The 15,682-nt window shown below is 35.9% G+C and overlaps 1 long non-coding RNA gene across 3 annotated transcripts in view; it reads right to left on the bottom strand.

The window, feature by feature from the left end:
- Positions 1–13,248: 13,248 nt before the first annotated feature.
- LOC136039606 (uncharacterized) overlaps positions 13,249–15,682 on the bottom strand; it is a 62,102-nt gene continuing 59,668 nt past the window's right edge. For all 3 annotated transcript variants that reach the window (XR_010620491.1, XR_010620489.1, XR_010620490.1), the window contains exon 4: positions 13,249–13,701. This is a non-coding gene — a long non-coding RNA (uncharacterized LOC136039606). The remainder of the gene's footprint in view (positions 13,702–15,682) is intronic.

Here is a 15,682-nt window from a genome sequence, read left to right as displayed (position 1 = left end):
AAATGCTTATATACCCTAGGCAAGGCTCGTAGGTATGGAGTTGGCTTCAACTCTCCATCCTGTAATAACCAAATTTTTATGAAATTGCAATAGTTTTATATATTTTTCAATTACCTGTTCTTATGTTGTTTTCGAAGTTTCCCAATTTTTTGATATTTTCCCTCTTATGAAAGACATTTTCAAGTAAATGTAAAAATTAAGCAATCCAAATTAGATAATAACTTATACGCTATTCTAAATTTTTGTTTTTGTATTTTTTTACACATTTTAATACATATGAAACAATAGATTAGGCTTCTGAATATAAGAGCTTAATTGTGTATGACCATCATCGCCATTCACCTTGCCGCACAATGTGCCATTACTCCAAAGGATCTAGTTGGCACTAAATATTTTTCGAGCTTGTACTTGGAAATGCGTTCGAAGCGAATGATAAGTGTATCGTAATAAAAATTATAGAAGAAGACAGTGAAACTAAGTTTCGAATGAATGAAATAAATTCCCAAACCCCCGTTTTGCTGCCTCAAAACTCAATTCAAGTATGCAATATTTATATAAATTATAGTATGAAACAAATTATCATGGGTGCAATGTTTCAGGGAGAATTTGCCCTGCAGGCCTCTTCTCTCATTACTTGCCAGATTTTTCCTAAACTACAATATTCAATATCATTTCTTATGCAGCTTAGTGACTTCAAACCGAAATTGCTCAAAATTTACTCCCCACAGGCTAAGGCTCGTAAAGCCGAGCTTAATATTTTTCCCCATCTTCTTTATTTTAAATCTTTAATTTAAGCTCATATCAGATAATTTTAAACTTATGTTTTATCATCTTGTGATGTTTGGTTCAAAAATGTGATGTTTGTGATGTTTGGTAAATCAAAAAGTTTGATTTAAACATTGTATTTTTTCACATATTTTGATTTAATGAAAACAACTATTACTGTTGTATATATGTTGTATTATGAAGTAAAGCCTTGAGTTAAGTTGAATTATCTTGGCCTTCCTATTGGAAAAAATCTGAATAAAACTAGGCTATTTATGATAGAAAGTAAGGAAACTAAAGTCTGTCGTGCATATGGTACAATTGTTAGTTCTCAGTTTCATTTGAATAGAGCCCATCTTGCGAGCATTTACAATAGTGTCGTCCTGCCACATATTCTATATTTAGTACCGTTTTACCCTATATTTAGTGAATCTAACCATCTTAGGATGAAGCGCGTTTTCTTCAAATTTGCTAAGTTTCTGTTTTGAGTTCCTCTGGGGACCCGCGACTCCTATTTGATGAAAAAATATAGCTTGTCTGACCCGTGTGCTAAGTTACCTGAGCTGAATGTACACATTTGTAATAGGCAAACCGGCCATAAATGGCAAAATGTTTTTTTTTTTGACGTGGAATTATTTTTGTTTGTATTTTAGAATGTAATTACGATTCGTTGTTTATTTCTTTTTTTTTTCAATGTACTCCGTCACTTAATTATTTTGTATGATGGGTTATAAATAAATACATATATACATATAAAGTTCAGTGGCACCTTTATGTTTTACTGAAAGCTCAGATTGTTTGAGCCTTTTTGAGAGAATTGGAATTGTGAGTGAAATTTTTTGATTTCATGACCGGTTCAAGACTACTGAAAGGTCTCTAAGATAGTCTTTTATGTTTTGCAGGCTACTTAAATTGCTGCTTAATTGCAGGCTGCTTATATATATATATATATATATATATATATATATATATATATATATATATATATATATATATATATATATATATATATATATATATATATATAATATAAGTTCTGTCCGTTACGCCAGATTATATCTTCTATATATATAAACGAAAACAAACTAAAATGTAAAAACTGGGAATTGAATAAATATTTTAACAATAGATTGTTAAAATATTACTATATCTATATCTATATATATAAAAATAAGTTGTATGTCTGTAGACTGACGTCATGTTTGTGTGTCGACTGATGTCATGTTTGTCGACTGACGTCATTATGAGGATTGAGCACTATTCCATCATGAAGTTGTTTGTCGACTGACGTCATGTTTGTCGACTGACGAAATTACAGACCGGGACACTGGGACACAAATGACGAACGGGAAACAGGGAATATAAATGACGAACGGGACACTCAAAGAGAAATTGCAGACTGGGACACCGAGACACAAATAACGACCGGGACACAGGGAATATAAATGACGACCGGGACACAGGGACACAACTACAGCGGGGACGCCGGGGGGCACATGGGGGATATATAAATGACGACCGGGACACAGGGATTGTTCGATTAGCAATCATCATCAACAAAGCTCAAGGACAATCATTAGAATAATGAGGTATATATCTGAATACGGATTGTTTTCCCCATGGACAATTATATGTTGCATGTTCAAGAGTCGGTAAACCTGACAATCTATCTATATGCACAGACAATGGGACAGCAAAGAATGTTGTATATTCGCAAGTTTTACGTAGTTAAAAACATATATATATATATATCTATCTATATTCACAGGTGGTATACAGATACACAACTACAATGGCGCTTAACTAATATGGCGCTTAACTAAAAAAACTAAAAAAAAAAGAACCTAAAAAGAAAACTTCTAAAAAAAGCAAAAAATAAAAAAGGTAAAAAACTAAAATGAAAAAAAGCTAAAAAAATAAAAAAACTGCAAAACTAAAAAAAGAAAAACTGAAAAAGAAACTATATCTATATATATAAAAATAAGTTGTTTGTAGGCATGTTTGCTTGTTTGTGGGTTTGCATATGACGTCATTATAAGTATATAAGGCTTTGTATATGACTTCATTATAAGATGACACTACAGACCGGGACACCGGGACACAAATGACGACCGGGACACAGGGAATATACAACTACAACAGGGACGCCGGGGGGCACAAGGGGATATATAAATAACGACGGGGACACGTCTATCTATATTCACAGGGTTGAATCTTCTTTAAACTTGATATTTTCTGGTAAATATGGTGTGATTTATCTGGTAAAAGAGTTCTGAATTGACCGTAAATAAAAGAAATAAAATTCAGGCTCGGAATTTCTTCAGGCTCAGAATTTATTCGCTGCTTTTGAAGATTAAATAAAAAAAACAAGTTTTTTTAACTGAAAGTAAGGAGCGACATTAAAACTTAAAACGAACAGAAATTACTTCGTATATGAAAGAGGCTGCTTCCTCATCAACGCCCCACTCTTTACGCTAAAGTTTGACTCTTTCTCTCAATTCTTCTTTTTAAAACAGTAAAAAACTATAGCGTAAAGAGCGGGGGGTATGACTTTTAGGGGGTGTTTCCCCTATTTTCTAAAATAGCGCAAATTTTCTCAGGCTCGTAACTTTTGATGGGTAAAACTAAACTTGATGAAACTTATATATTTAAAATCAGCATTAAAATGCGATTCTTTTGATGTAGCTATTGGTATCAAAATTCCATTTTTTAGAGTTTTGGTTATTATTGAGCCGGGTCGCTCCTTACTACAGTTCGTTACCACGAACTGTTTGAAACGCTTATTTTTGCAAGCCAATTACATTCTTACATAAACAACAAAAATTGAGAAGCAAAAAAAAGAAAGGATGGCATGCTTCACGATTAGTCACGTGACATTTTTTCAACTATTTTGATTGAATTATAAATTGTTTGATTTTATGGCCTGTGTCTCCTTGGAAGAGATGGTTGTATAAACTTTAAAATTGGCTCATTTGGTTGAAATTGAAAGTTATAGTTCCCTTTTAATAGTCAAAAGTCATTGAGGTCAACTAGCCTCCCCCTCTAACTACCCGTCTTTTCAACAGGGCTTACTTTATTAAGATAGACCTTTCAGGGTAATTTGTGGCAGATCTTGTCCTAGCCAGAAGACACTATGTTTATACTCTTAATGCTACATCTACGATTGCTATAACTAAAGACATTAAGGGCATTAGGTTGAAACCTTGAGGGGGAGTTTCAATTCAAAGAAATAAACTATACACATGCAAGCATTAGAAGGTGATATAAGTAATATCATAGCTTCAAAGTTCTAGTACTCTTTTTAAGACTCAAAACTGTTTGGAGTGCAATCAGCCCTCCTGTTTAGCTCATAATTTTCCAAGCCCTTTAAATGAATATTTTAAGACAGCCGTTTTGTTAAGCATAGATGAACGTTATTGTAGCTATATCTTTATGGCTAATGTGTAGGTTAATCCTCCACAGATATGCAATTTGCTCTTAACACTTAAAAACCAAATCTTTACTTTACTTAAAGTAAATTTTTTAAAACCAAATGTTACTTTACTTTCTTTTTGCAATTTTTTGACCTTCCAGCTTGGTTTTAGAAAAGGTATGGGCTGCGTTCAAGCTCACCATATTCTGGGTCGGCTAATGAAACAAGCTGTTGCTCAAAAAAGTCCCCTGTATTGTTTGACTGTTGACATATCTTGTGCTTGTGACAATGTAATTCATTCAAATGCTTTGTTTTTCTCTAGCAGCCTCAGGTGTTAACCGTTCTATTGTTTCTGTGCTCAAGTATTGGTATGCTAATTCTTCAGTTCGGGTGAAGTGGAATGGTACTGTAGGGGAGTATATTCCTGTAAAAAAGACGTGAGGCAAGGTGCCGTGTTATCCCCGAGCATATTTAAATGTGTTTTAGCTTCGTGTCTCCAACGCCTTCAACCGTCAATTTTTTGCAATAACAATTTAGGCATTAGTCACGTTGAATATGCTGATGATGTTCTGCTTCTTAGCCGGACAAAACATAGTCTAATTACCAACATTGACCAGCTTTCAGCCGCACTATCCATAGTAGGCCTTTCAGTTAATGCCTCCAAATGTGAGTTTTTGTGTTTTAGGAGTCCTCCACCACCATCACCTCTTTGCTAGGGTTCTTCAACTATACCATGTTCAGCAAGTATTAAATGGTTGGGTCTCTCTTTTTCCACGTCACTTTCGTCTACTTGCTCCGCTATTACATCCAGCGTGCTGAAAAGTATGCGGGTTGGTTACGGAAAAATTTCACCAAATTGTGGTGGGTATAACCGAAAAGGACTATGCCGTCTTTATTCTAGTTTTTGTGCCCCTGCTGTTTTTTATCTTTCTGGTTTTGCCTTCCTCCTTCGCAAGAAAGATACAAAGAAAATACGCTCAGGATATTTTAAGTATTGCAAGTATTTGCTGCGTCTGCCTCGGTGGTATGGGTATCATACAATCGTTTCTAAATTTGACGTCGTTGATGCGCCCTCGCGACTGAAACATTTATCTAATGAAAAAACTCAGCAAATGATTGGTGTTTTTGACCCTCTTTGGCCATTTTTTGAATTGAGGTAATTTATTCATGTTGTATGTTGTTGTGCTGTTATGTTATTTATGTTGTTATGTTTTTTTTCTTTTTTTGTGTGTTTACTCCACAGTTTAATGTACTTTATGGGTTATAAATAAATTATTTATTATTATTTAAGATTAAATGAAAATGGCCAGTTCAAGATCCACCACAACTTACCCTGAAAGACCTAATTTAACAATTTAAGCCGTTATCTTGATATTTGCGTTTGATAAAAAGAGGGATAGTTGGGGGAGGTCTAATTGAAATCCATCACTTTTGACTCTTTTGAAATTGAAAGCTCTAGTTCCTTTTAAGAGTCAAAAGTCCATCACTTTTGAATCTTAAGAAGGAACTAAAGCTTCCAAGTTCAACCTAGTGAGCCACATCTATATTTTACATAACCATCCCTTCCATTCGAACCCTAAATTCACCAGGGGCATAACATACAACACTCACCCTCAGACTCTAGTGGTTTATATGGCAGATTCTAGTGGTCTAGAGGTAAAAGCCTTATTATATGATCAATGGGCTATATTGAATAAAAGGAATGTCGCAAAATTTATATTGGATGGATTTTGGGGACGTGTGGGTGATGTTATCTCCTGCAATAAAACAATAAAACTCCTGATTACCAATCCAACGGGTCTCCTCCGAAGTATATATTGTTTGGAGGTGTTTAGGGAGACTATTGGCGTGGAAAAACAGGACTGGTTGCAATCAAATCAGTTTTTACTCTTAAAATGGGAAATATAACTTCCAATTTCAAATCAAATGACCCCCATCTGAAGTTTATAAGACCACCCATTCCATAAAACTTTAAATGCCCTAGGGTATAGCTTAAAACCCTATTCCCATGGTACTAAAGAGCTGTGTCACAAGAGGCATTGTTATAGGTGTTTTGGAGTATTTTGAACAAAGACGCTCACAATTTCAATAAGATGCATTTGGTGAAAAGGTAGTAAGGGGGGAGGGGTAGTTGCCCTCTATCGCTTTTGACTATTAAAAGGGAACTAGAACTTCTAATTTCCAGCCAAATTAGCCTCCTCTAAAGTTAAACACCCATCCCTTTCATGAAAAACTTAAATGCTTCCCGGCATAACTTACAACCCTTGCCCCCACAATTTAGGGATTTGTTTCAATACCACAGGCCTTTTCATATGATTTATATACAATTTTAAATGTCGCAGAATTGACTTGGCCCGTTTTGAACCCAGAAGAGACATCTGTCAGCCTCGCAATCTTCTATTTGAAGTTTTTTTTTAGATTGAAAATTGAAAATTCTGGCATCACATTAGTTGAAACGAGTAAAAAAAAACTCACTGCAATAGAGTTTATCATGAAGAGTAGTGCAAGGTTGAGGGATCCAACTTTTCCTTCAAATTACAAAACATCAAATTGTTTATAGGATTTTGACTTTAAACAATCTGCAACTCGTATAGAGCTTTTTCGTGATGAACAGAACATTCTCGAAATTTGGGATAGTCACATCAAATTCAAATCCCCTCAAAAAGCAAATAACTCAGATTCCTTCACCATTTTAAGTGGAATTCCTATCTCAACAATTAATTCTGAGGGAACAAATTCTGAGTATCCAGGGGTAAAAACACACATAAAGTATAAACTGATTAGCATCCAATTACGCTTTAGCGTTAAAGAGGGATTATGTATCTGATTGTAAATGGCCAGCCCTTTATAGTGCCGATTTTCATTTAAATATAATATAATCAAAGAGAGCATCTAAAATAGAATAGGGAGCGTCACTGTTTAACAAATTGACACAAATACAGAGTATTACTATACAAATGAACACTTTTAGTATCAGCTTCCGAAATCTAGAAAAACTTTGGCTTTTGCAGATGCCGTTGCTTTGACTTGAAGCGGTCTCTACTTATTCTAAACAGTAAAAACCTATTCCTCTTCCAGATGTATTTCGCTAGAAAGCCAAAATACTGAACAACCGTTCGCTTTTCAATAAGAAATAATAATATAAACAAGAGCAAAGAGCTCATATGGCACTTGTGACGAGGTCAAAACCTAAAATTAGACTCGGTACTAGAGCTATCGATTTCATCGTCCTAGCACGTCAAGAAGCACCGAATTCGCCAAAGCACTAGAAATCCCTTCAACTCCCCCAAAGAGATCAGAACCTGGTCCGCTTATTTCAATCACGTATCTGTATTTTGTACTTATTCTCCAACTTGCCAAAGTACTAGAAATCCCTCCCCCAAAAGAGAGTGAGTCCAGTCCGTTTATGTCAATAACGGATCTGGAACTTGTACTTAATATTCCCATCAAGTTTCATCACGATCCCTCCACTCTAAGAGTTTTCCAAGATTTTTTATTTCCAAGATTTTTTTTTCCCCCCTCCATCCCTTTATGTCCCCAGATCCAATCCTAATTAAAAATGGAGTATTTAAGACATGAGATCTTTCTATATATCTAGTTTCATTTTCTACCTCCTCCATTTTCACGATTTCCCCTCCCTCCAGCCCCCCCCCCAGATAGTCGAATCGGGGAAACGACTGATATTAATTTGTGTCATTTTGTGAAGGTTCCTAACAGGCCTACCAATTTTCATCGTCCTAGAACGTCCAAAAGCATAGAACTCGCCAAAACGCTGGAAATCTCCCCCCCCCCACCCCCCGAAATGAGTGGATTTGGTCCGGTTATGTCAATTACATATCTAAGAATTGTGCTTATTATTCCCACCAAGTATCATCACGATCTCTCCACTCTAAACGCTTTCCAAGATTTCCGGTTTCCTCCCTCAATTCCCCCCAATATCACTGGATCTGGTTAGGTTTTAAGATAAGATTTTTGAGACACAAGGTCCTTCTAAACATAAAATATCATTAAGATCCAATCACCCGTTCTTAAGTTAAAAATACATCATTTTTTTCTAATTTTTCAGAATTGCCCTTCCCCCCTTAAAACTCCCCCATAGAGAGCAGATCAGGTCTGGTTATGTTAATTACGTATCTAGGACTTGTGCTTATTCTTTCCATCAAGTTTCATCCCGATCTCTCCATTCTAAGTGTTTACCAAGGTAACCGGTTTTCCCCCTCGAACTCCCCCCAGTGGCACCGGATCCCGTCAGGATTCAAAATAAGAGCTCTGAAACACAAGTTTATCCTAAATGTCAGATTTAATCAAGATCTGATCACTTTTTGATAAGTCAAAAATACCTAATTTTTTCTATTTTTTTCGAATGAACTCCCCCCCCCCCTAGTTCCCCCAAAGAGAGCAGATATGGTCCGGTCTTACCAACCGCGTATATAAAACTTGTGCTCATTCTTCCCACCATTTTATTTGTTGGGATTTTTATTGATTTTATTAAATCAATAAAATCTATCCATATATATAAAAATAAGTTGTCTGTCTGTGTGTCTGTCAGGTGACGTCATGTTTCTGTGTCGACTGACGTCATGGAGTTAGTTGTCATCATTTTTGCTATGACGGTGACGTCATTAAAGATATTTAAGACATATATGTTCACGTAGAAATCTATTAATGTTTAAGTTTAAAATGACTGATGAACTTACAATGGCAAAAGCCGATGAAGATACTCAAAGAGTCTATGCCAAAAAACTTGCTGCTGATAGAGAAAGTCAGAAAAGAAAGCGTGCCGAGGAATCAAAAGAACAGTAAAGAAACAGGCTTGAGGCTAAAGAACGCAAAACCGCGCAGTTAGATGAAGATCCACCTGGAAAGCGAGAGTCAAAACATATCAAAACTGGAAATGATAGCGATGATGATTGGGTTTGGGATTTTGACTTGGATAAGGTCATCAATGGCTACCAGATTTTAGTTAAAAAAACAAAGGTTCGGCGATATGTATTTCATAGTGAAGCTGAAAAATAAAGAAGAGAGTGATCTATTGTCTTATGTACAAAATAACATTTCCAAGTTAACGTCGGAACAAAAAGACATTTATGATACGTTAATGCATTGTGTCGATAACAACGTTGGAGAAATTTTCTTTTTGGATGAGCCAGGAGGTACTGGTAAAACGTTTGTGATAATACTGATTCTGGCATCAATTCGATCAAAAAATGATGTAGCGTTGGTCCGGAATAATTGCGTCGTCCGGAATAGCCGCAACATTGCTGCCTGGTGGAAGAACTGCTCATTCCGCTTTGAAATTGCCTCTGAATTTGCATTCTACAGAAACTCCCACGTGCAATATTTCCAAATCATCTGGGATGGGTAAAGTATTGCAGCAATGCAAACTTATTATTTGGGATGAGTGCACAATGGCACACAAAAAATCGCTCGAGGCTCTGGATCAATGCTTGAAAGATTTGAGAGGGAAGTCGAAACCCTTTGGCAGCACATTAATATTGCTTGCGGGAGATTTCAGGCAAACATTACCTATAATACCTAGATCAACTCCTGCAGACGAAATGAATGCTTGCCTGAAAAATTCTAATTTATGGGCACGCGTAAAAATATTAAAATTAACTACAGATATGCGTGTCCGATTGCAAAACGATGACTCTGGTCAAACATTTTCAGATCAATTGCTGGCAATTGGAAACGGAAAGCTCCCAGTAGACTCAATTTCAGGACGTATACAACTACCTGCTGATTTCTGTAATTTAGTGACGTCCAAAAATGAATTGATTGAAAAAGTATTTCCGAATATTCTAAAAAATTATAAAAATAATAAATGGCTAAGTGAAAGAGCGATTCTCGCACCCAAAAATATAGACGTCCACGAAATCAACAATATTGTTTTGACCAAGATTCGAGACCAGGCAGTCCTTTACAAGTCAGTCGACACAGTTTTGGAACCAAATGAAGCGGTTAATTATCCATCTGAATTTTTAAATTCCATAGATCTTTCAGGGTTTCCACCACACGTGCTACAACTAAAAATAGGCGTACCAATAATACTTTTAAGAAATATCAACCCGCCAAAGCTTTGCAATGGCACGCGACTTGCCGTAAAAAAAACAATGGAAAACCTAATAGAGGCCACAATCTTGACAGGGCCTTTTGAGGGTGAGGCTGTTCTTATTCCTCACATTCCCATGATTCCAACGGATCTGCCTTTTCAATTTAAAAGATTGCAATTCCCAATTCGATTAGCATTTGCAATCACCATTAACAAAGCTCAAGGTCAATCATTAGAAAAATGTGGTATAGATCTTAATACCGATTGTTTTTCCCATGGACAATTGTACGTTGCATGTTCGAGGGTCGGTAAACCTGACAATCTATTTATATGCAGCGACAATTGGACAGCGAAGAATTTTGTATATTCGCAAGTTTTACGCAGTTAATTTGTATTGTATCTATCTATCTATCTATCTATATAAAAACGAGTTGTGTGTATGCATGTTTGTTTGTTTGTAAAAAGAGCGTTAGCATATGACGTCATTATTAGTACATACGGCTTTGTATATGCACAGACAATGGGAAAGCCAAGAATGTTGTATATTCGCAATTTTTACGTAGTTTAACTCCTGCAGACGAAATGAATGCTTGCCTGAAAAATTCTAATTTATGGGCAAACGTAAAAATATTAAAATTAACTACAAATATGCGTGTCCGATTGCAAAACGATGACTCTGGTCAAACATTTTCAGATCAATTGCTGGCAATTGGAAACGGAAAGCTCCCAGTAGTGGGAAAGCCAAGAATGTTGTATATTCGCAATTTTTACGTAGTTTGAAACACATATATAAATCTATCCATATTCACAGGTGGGACACAGGGACACAACTACAATGGCGCGTAACGACTTACGCGCGCGGGGGGGGGCTTGGGGGCGCAAAGCGCCCCACCAACTAGGTGTTGGGGTGGCGCGAAGCGCCACCCCAACAGCTAGTATATATATAAAAATAAGTTGTCTGTGTGTGTGTGTGTCGAGTGACGTCATGTTTGTGTGTCGACTGACGTCATGTTTGCGACTGACGTCATTATAAGGATTGAGCTGTATGCGTCATGAAGTTGTTTGTCGACTGACGTCATGTTTGTCAACTGATGAAATTACATACCGGGACACCGGGACACAAATGACGACCGGGACACAGGGAATATAAATGACGACCGGGAACCTCCAAGAGAAATTACAGACAGGGACACCCGGACACAAATAACGACCGGGACACAGGGAATATAAATAACGACCGGGACATAGGGACAAAACTACAACGGAGACGCCGGGGGCACAGGCGGGATATATAAATGACGACCGGGACACTGGGATTGTTCGAATAGAAATTACAGACCGGGACACAAATGACGACCGGGACACCGGGACACAGGGAATATAAATGACGACCGGGACACTTAAAGAGAAATTACAAACTGGGATACTGGGACACAAATGACGACCGGGACACAGGGAATATAAATGACGACCGGGACACAGGGACATATCATTAGAATAATGAGGTATAGATCTGAATACGGATTGTTTTTCCCATGGACAATTATATGTTGCATGTTCAAGAGTCAATAAACCTGACAATCTATTTATATGCACAGACAATGGGACAGCGAAGAATGTTGTATATTCGCATGTTTTACGTAGTTAAAAACATATATATCTATATCTATCTCTATTCACAGGTGGGACACAGGGACACAACTACAATGGCGCGTAACTAATATGGCGCGTAACGACTTACGCGTGTGGGTGGGCTTGGGGTGGCGCTAAGCGCCACCCCAACAGCTAGTATGCCATAAAACTCAAATAAATACTCTCAACATATTCTGTTGGTTGCTCAAAATATCTTAAAACCCGAAGGTAGTTTTGTTTTTGCATATCTGTCCTTTGAGTAAATTTTAAAATTTATCAAATTGTAATTCCTATGTAGAGTTCATTCTCTAGAAGTCAGGGAACTCTAGAATCCTAGAATTTCTAGCTATAGAACTCAAATAGTGCACAATTAAGGACAGTCTTAAGTAGTAAACTATCTTTTTAGTTTACTACTATTTTTAAAGAAATATCCAGATATCCAATTCTTGTCGTATTGCTATAACAATGTATATGCAGCTGCCAGACCTTCTACCCCACACATTGGACTCTGCAGGAACTCACACATGTAGGGAAAAGGAGGGGAAATAGTACTCAAGAAAGTATGGTGTATAGAAGGCCAGTAAGTAAAGTAATTTCTGCAGAAGAAAAAGAATAAACTGCGAGAGAGAATCGTTTTAAAAGGAAGAATCATTACGTTAATCGGGTGTTATGATTCTGAAATTTATTGCAAAAATGTGTTGCAACCTAGTAAAGGAATAAACAGTTGTCCCATGCATTTCAAATAGATTTTCCTGCACGTCCGTATCTCCATTCAAAAACCGACTGTGCAAAGACGATAACGAGGATTTAGCGTGACGTCACACGCCACACACATGGGTTGTGGGACGGGTGGTAATCAACGACTTTAAAACGGCCATTATTCCAATACGTTTTCCAAGAATAGACTAAAAATGGATCTTTGTGTGAGGAGAAAGTGTGTGAGAGCCATTAAATAGCCTTTGTTCTGCAGTTGCAACATCTGTTAAGTTCTATACCTGTTTTTTATCTTCCTTCAGATTAGCTTAATGATTTTTTTAAAATATTAACTCTTTTTGAAACTTGAAAATTCTAAGACATTTGTTCTGGCCATAGCACAACCTAAACTGCAAACTAGCTGTCTTCTATCCCCTCCCATTACAAAACTGCACAACTTAAACTTTTTTCAAATTATTGGTTTTTCTAGCACTGAAGAGAAAAATCTAGCCATTGAAAAAAAAATATATTAATGCTTAAACAAACTAGACAAGGGACTAAATATACCCATAGTAAAACGGAATTTCATTTGAAATTCTTGAGAGCTAAGTGCCCATTCAATCTGGATCAAACTCTGAATGTTAACCTATAGAAATCTATATCTAAAATAAAAAAATTAAGTTCAAACGACAAATAAAAGTACGATCAATTTATTTTTGCAGGAAAAAAAATATTGATTCAAAAAAATAAGGCTGAGTTTCTGTTTGTGGGTTTCTTCTCCTTTTCGTGAAGCAAGCATCTCCTTTTCATGTGTACTGGTTGGAGTGAGCCTCAGCTTCTTGATAAGTCGTGGAAAGCCGCCAGGAAGTGAGGAAAAATGGAAAGGAGGAAATTAAGGGAAAAATCGGAAAGGGGAAACATTTCAAACTAGCAAGGCATCTTGAAGTGCACATTAACAAATTATTTAGTATCATCATTGAAAAATTTGAAAGACACTGCTCCTCCCCCGTGGTGTTGAAAAATATGTTAAAATTAAAGTAAATTTCTATTAAGCTGCCTTTAGATTATGCCCGGTAATTGTGTTTAAATACTTATCTATAAACTCAATTTACTTACATAACCCAAAATAAGGCGGCATTGACTGACCCTGGAAATAAGAGTCATATTTAAAAAGTAAGTTTAAATTTTAATTTCATTCAACTTGTTTACGTAGGCCTATTTGCTTTTCTCAGTGCGCTTTTCAATGTATTTGATGTATTATATTCTAATGAAACTCTACTAAGCAAAGTAACAAGTTTTATAAACTTGAACTAACTTAAATAAGCTAAGGAGATCATCTGCAGATGTAAATTTAAAAATATATATATAGCCAAAGAAATTTTAAGCTATGGGTCGGCAGCCTGCCTATGACCCGTGGGCCACAGAGTGAGCCACAGAGTGACCCATGAGCCACAGAGCGACTAATTTACTGATTTCAGGTGACTCGCCTTAGTTTAAAAAAATGGAATGTATAAAAATAACTAACAAGAGATGAGAGACATGAAAAAACTAAAAAGGGGTATTTTGAAGCTCACAATTTTTCATTCAAATGGCTTAAAAAGTAAATCAGGGGGGGGAGAGGGTGGCTTTGGATTTTTTTTTATTTGAAATGTTTCTTTTCTGGAAAAAGTCTCTTTAAATACTTAAAATAAATTGTCCTACATATGGAGATGTTTCAAAAAATTATTAAAACAATTAATATACAAACACCCATATAAATGATAAAATTATATTAAACAATAAACAAGTTCTAAATGAAATTAGGGAGCAACATTAAAACTTAAAATGAACAAAATCATTCGTCATACGACGAAGGCTGTATTCTTACTGAGCCTTCAACTAATACAGCGACAATCCTGCTCTTTAAGGTAAATAAAAGCTGAACACCCTTTTACCCTATAACGGTACCCCCACTCTATTCATATCAGTAGGGGGGGATAAAAACATAGAACGATATTTTAGGACTGCTCTCTGCGGTATCCATTAAAAATATTATCTCAATTTTTTCTCAGTGTCACAAAGAATATTATAAAACTTAATAGAAAGACTTTATAAGTTTATAAACGGCTTTATAGTGGTTATGACAATTTTCATACCCCACGTAAAAATATCAATACGAACAAGATTTTGGTTATGTCCACGACTAGGGTAATAATAATATGTACGATATATTTTTGAAGACGGGATTAATTCTTTGATTTTACATTAAATAAAAAAACACGTTTTTTTAACTGAAAGTAGGGAGCGACATTAAAACTTAAAACGAACAGAAAATACTTCATATATGAAAGGTAGCTGCTCCCTCCTCAACACCCTACTCTTTAAGCAAAAAATTGACTATTTCTCTCAACTCTACTTTTTGAAACAGTAAAATAAAACAGTAAAATAACACATGGTAACCAAAAGTCTACAAAACTGCTTATAAAAAAAACTGTCTAGGAAGAAAAAATTGCCATTTCAGTAAATTTACAGTTTCTGAGATAATTTAGCAACGCTGGAAATAAATACATCACTTGATATCTTCCTTAATTAAATTACCAATATTTGAATCTTGATATTAGTGAAATTTTACTGTGAATGACGAATATGTCAATTACATAATTTCCAAAAAGTTAATTGTTATAAGTAAGGTCTAGTCACTGTTGGTTGCCAGTCATATTTTTGAAGAAATAAATACAAAATTCCAATACATTATATGTTTCAATAGGTCAATTGAAACGAGATCATATCTAAGTTGGTGTCCTCCGAACCGCGTTTCCTCAGCCTACAGAACTAGTCCATTTTTGTTTCTTATGGTACTCCGTACTATCTTCGTATCGAACAGTTCGTGGTAACGAACTGTAGTAAGGAGCGACCCGGCTCAATAGCAACCAAAACTCTAAAAAAAAAACTCTAAAAAACTCTAATAACTATGTCTTTGGGAATGACTTACTCCCCCGCAGTCCCTGGGGGAGGGGCTGCTATGTGGGAGGATCTTTCCTTGGAGAAATATGTCATGGGGTAACAGAAATTCAATGAAAAGGGCGCAGGATTTTCTAAAATTACTATAAAAAAAAAACAATGAAAAATAAACATGGAAAAGTTTTTTC

This window comes from Artemia franciscana, chromosome 19, assembly GCF_032884065.1.
Source record: "Artemia franciscana chromosome 19, ASM3288406v1, whole genome shotgun sequence".
Taxonomy (NCBI): Eukaryota; Metazoa; Arthropoda; class Branchiopoda; order Anostraca; family Artemiidae; genus Artemia; species Artemia franciscana.
Note: the sequence above shows the minus strand (reverse complement) of the source record. Positions and strands in the feature narration are given on the sequence as shown.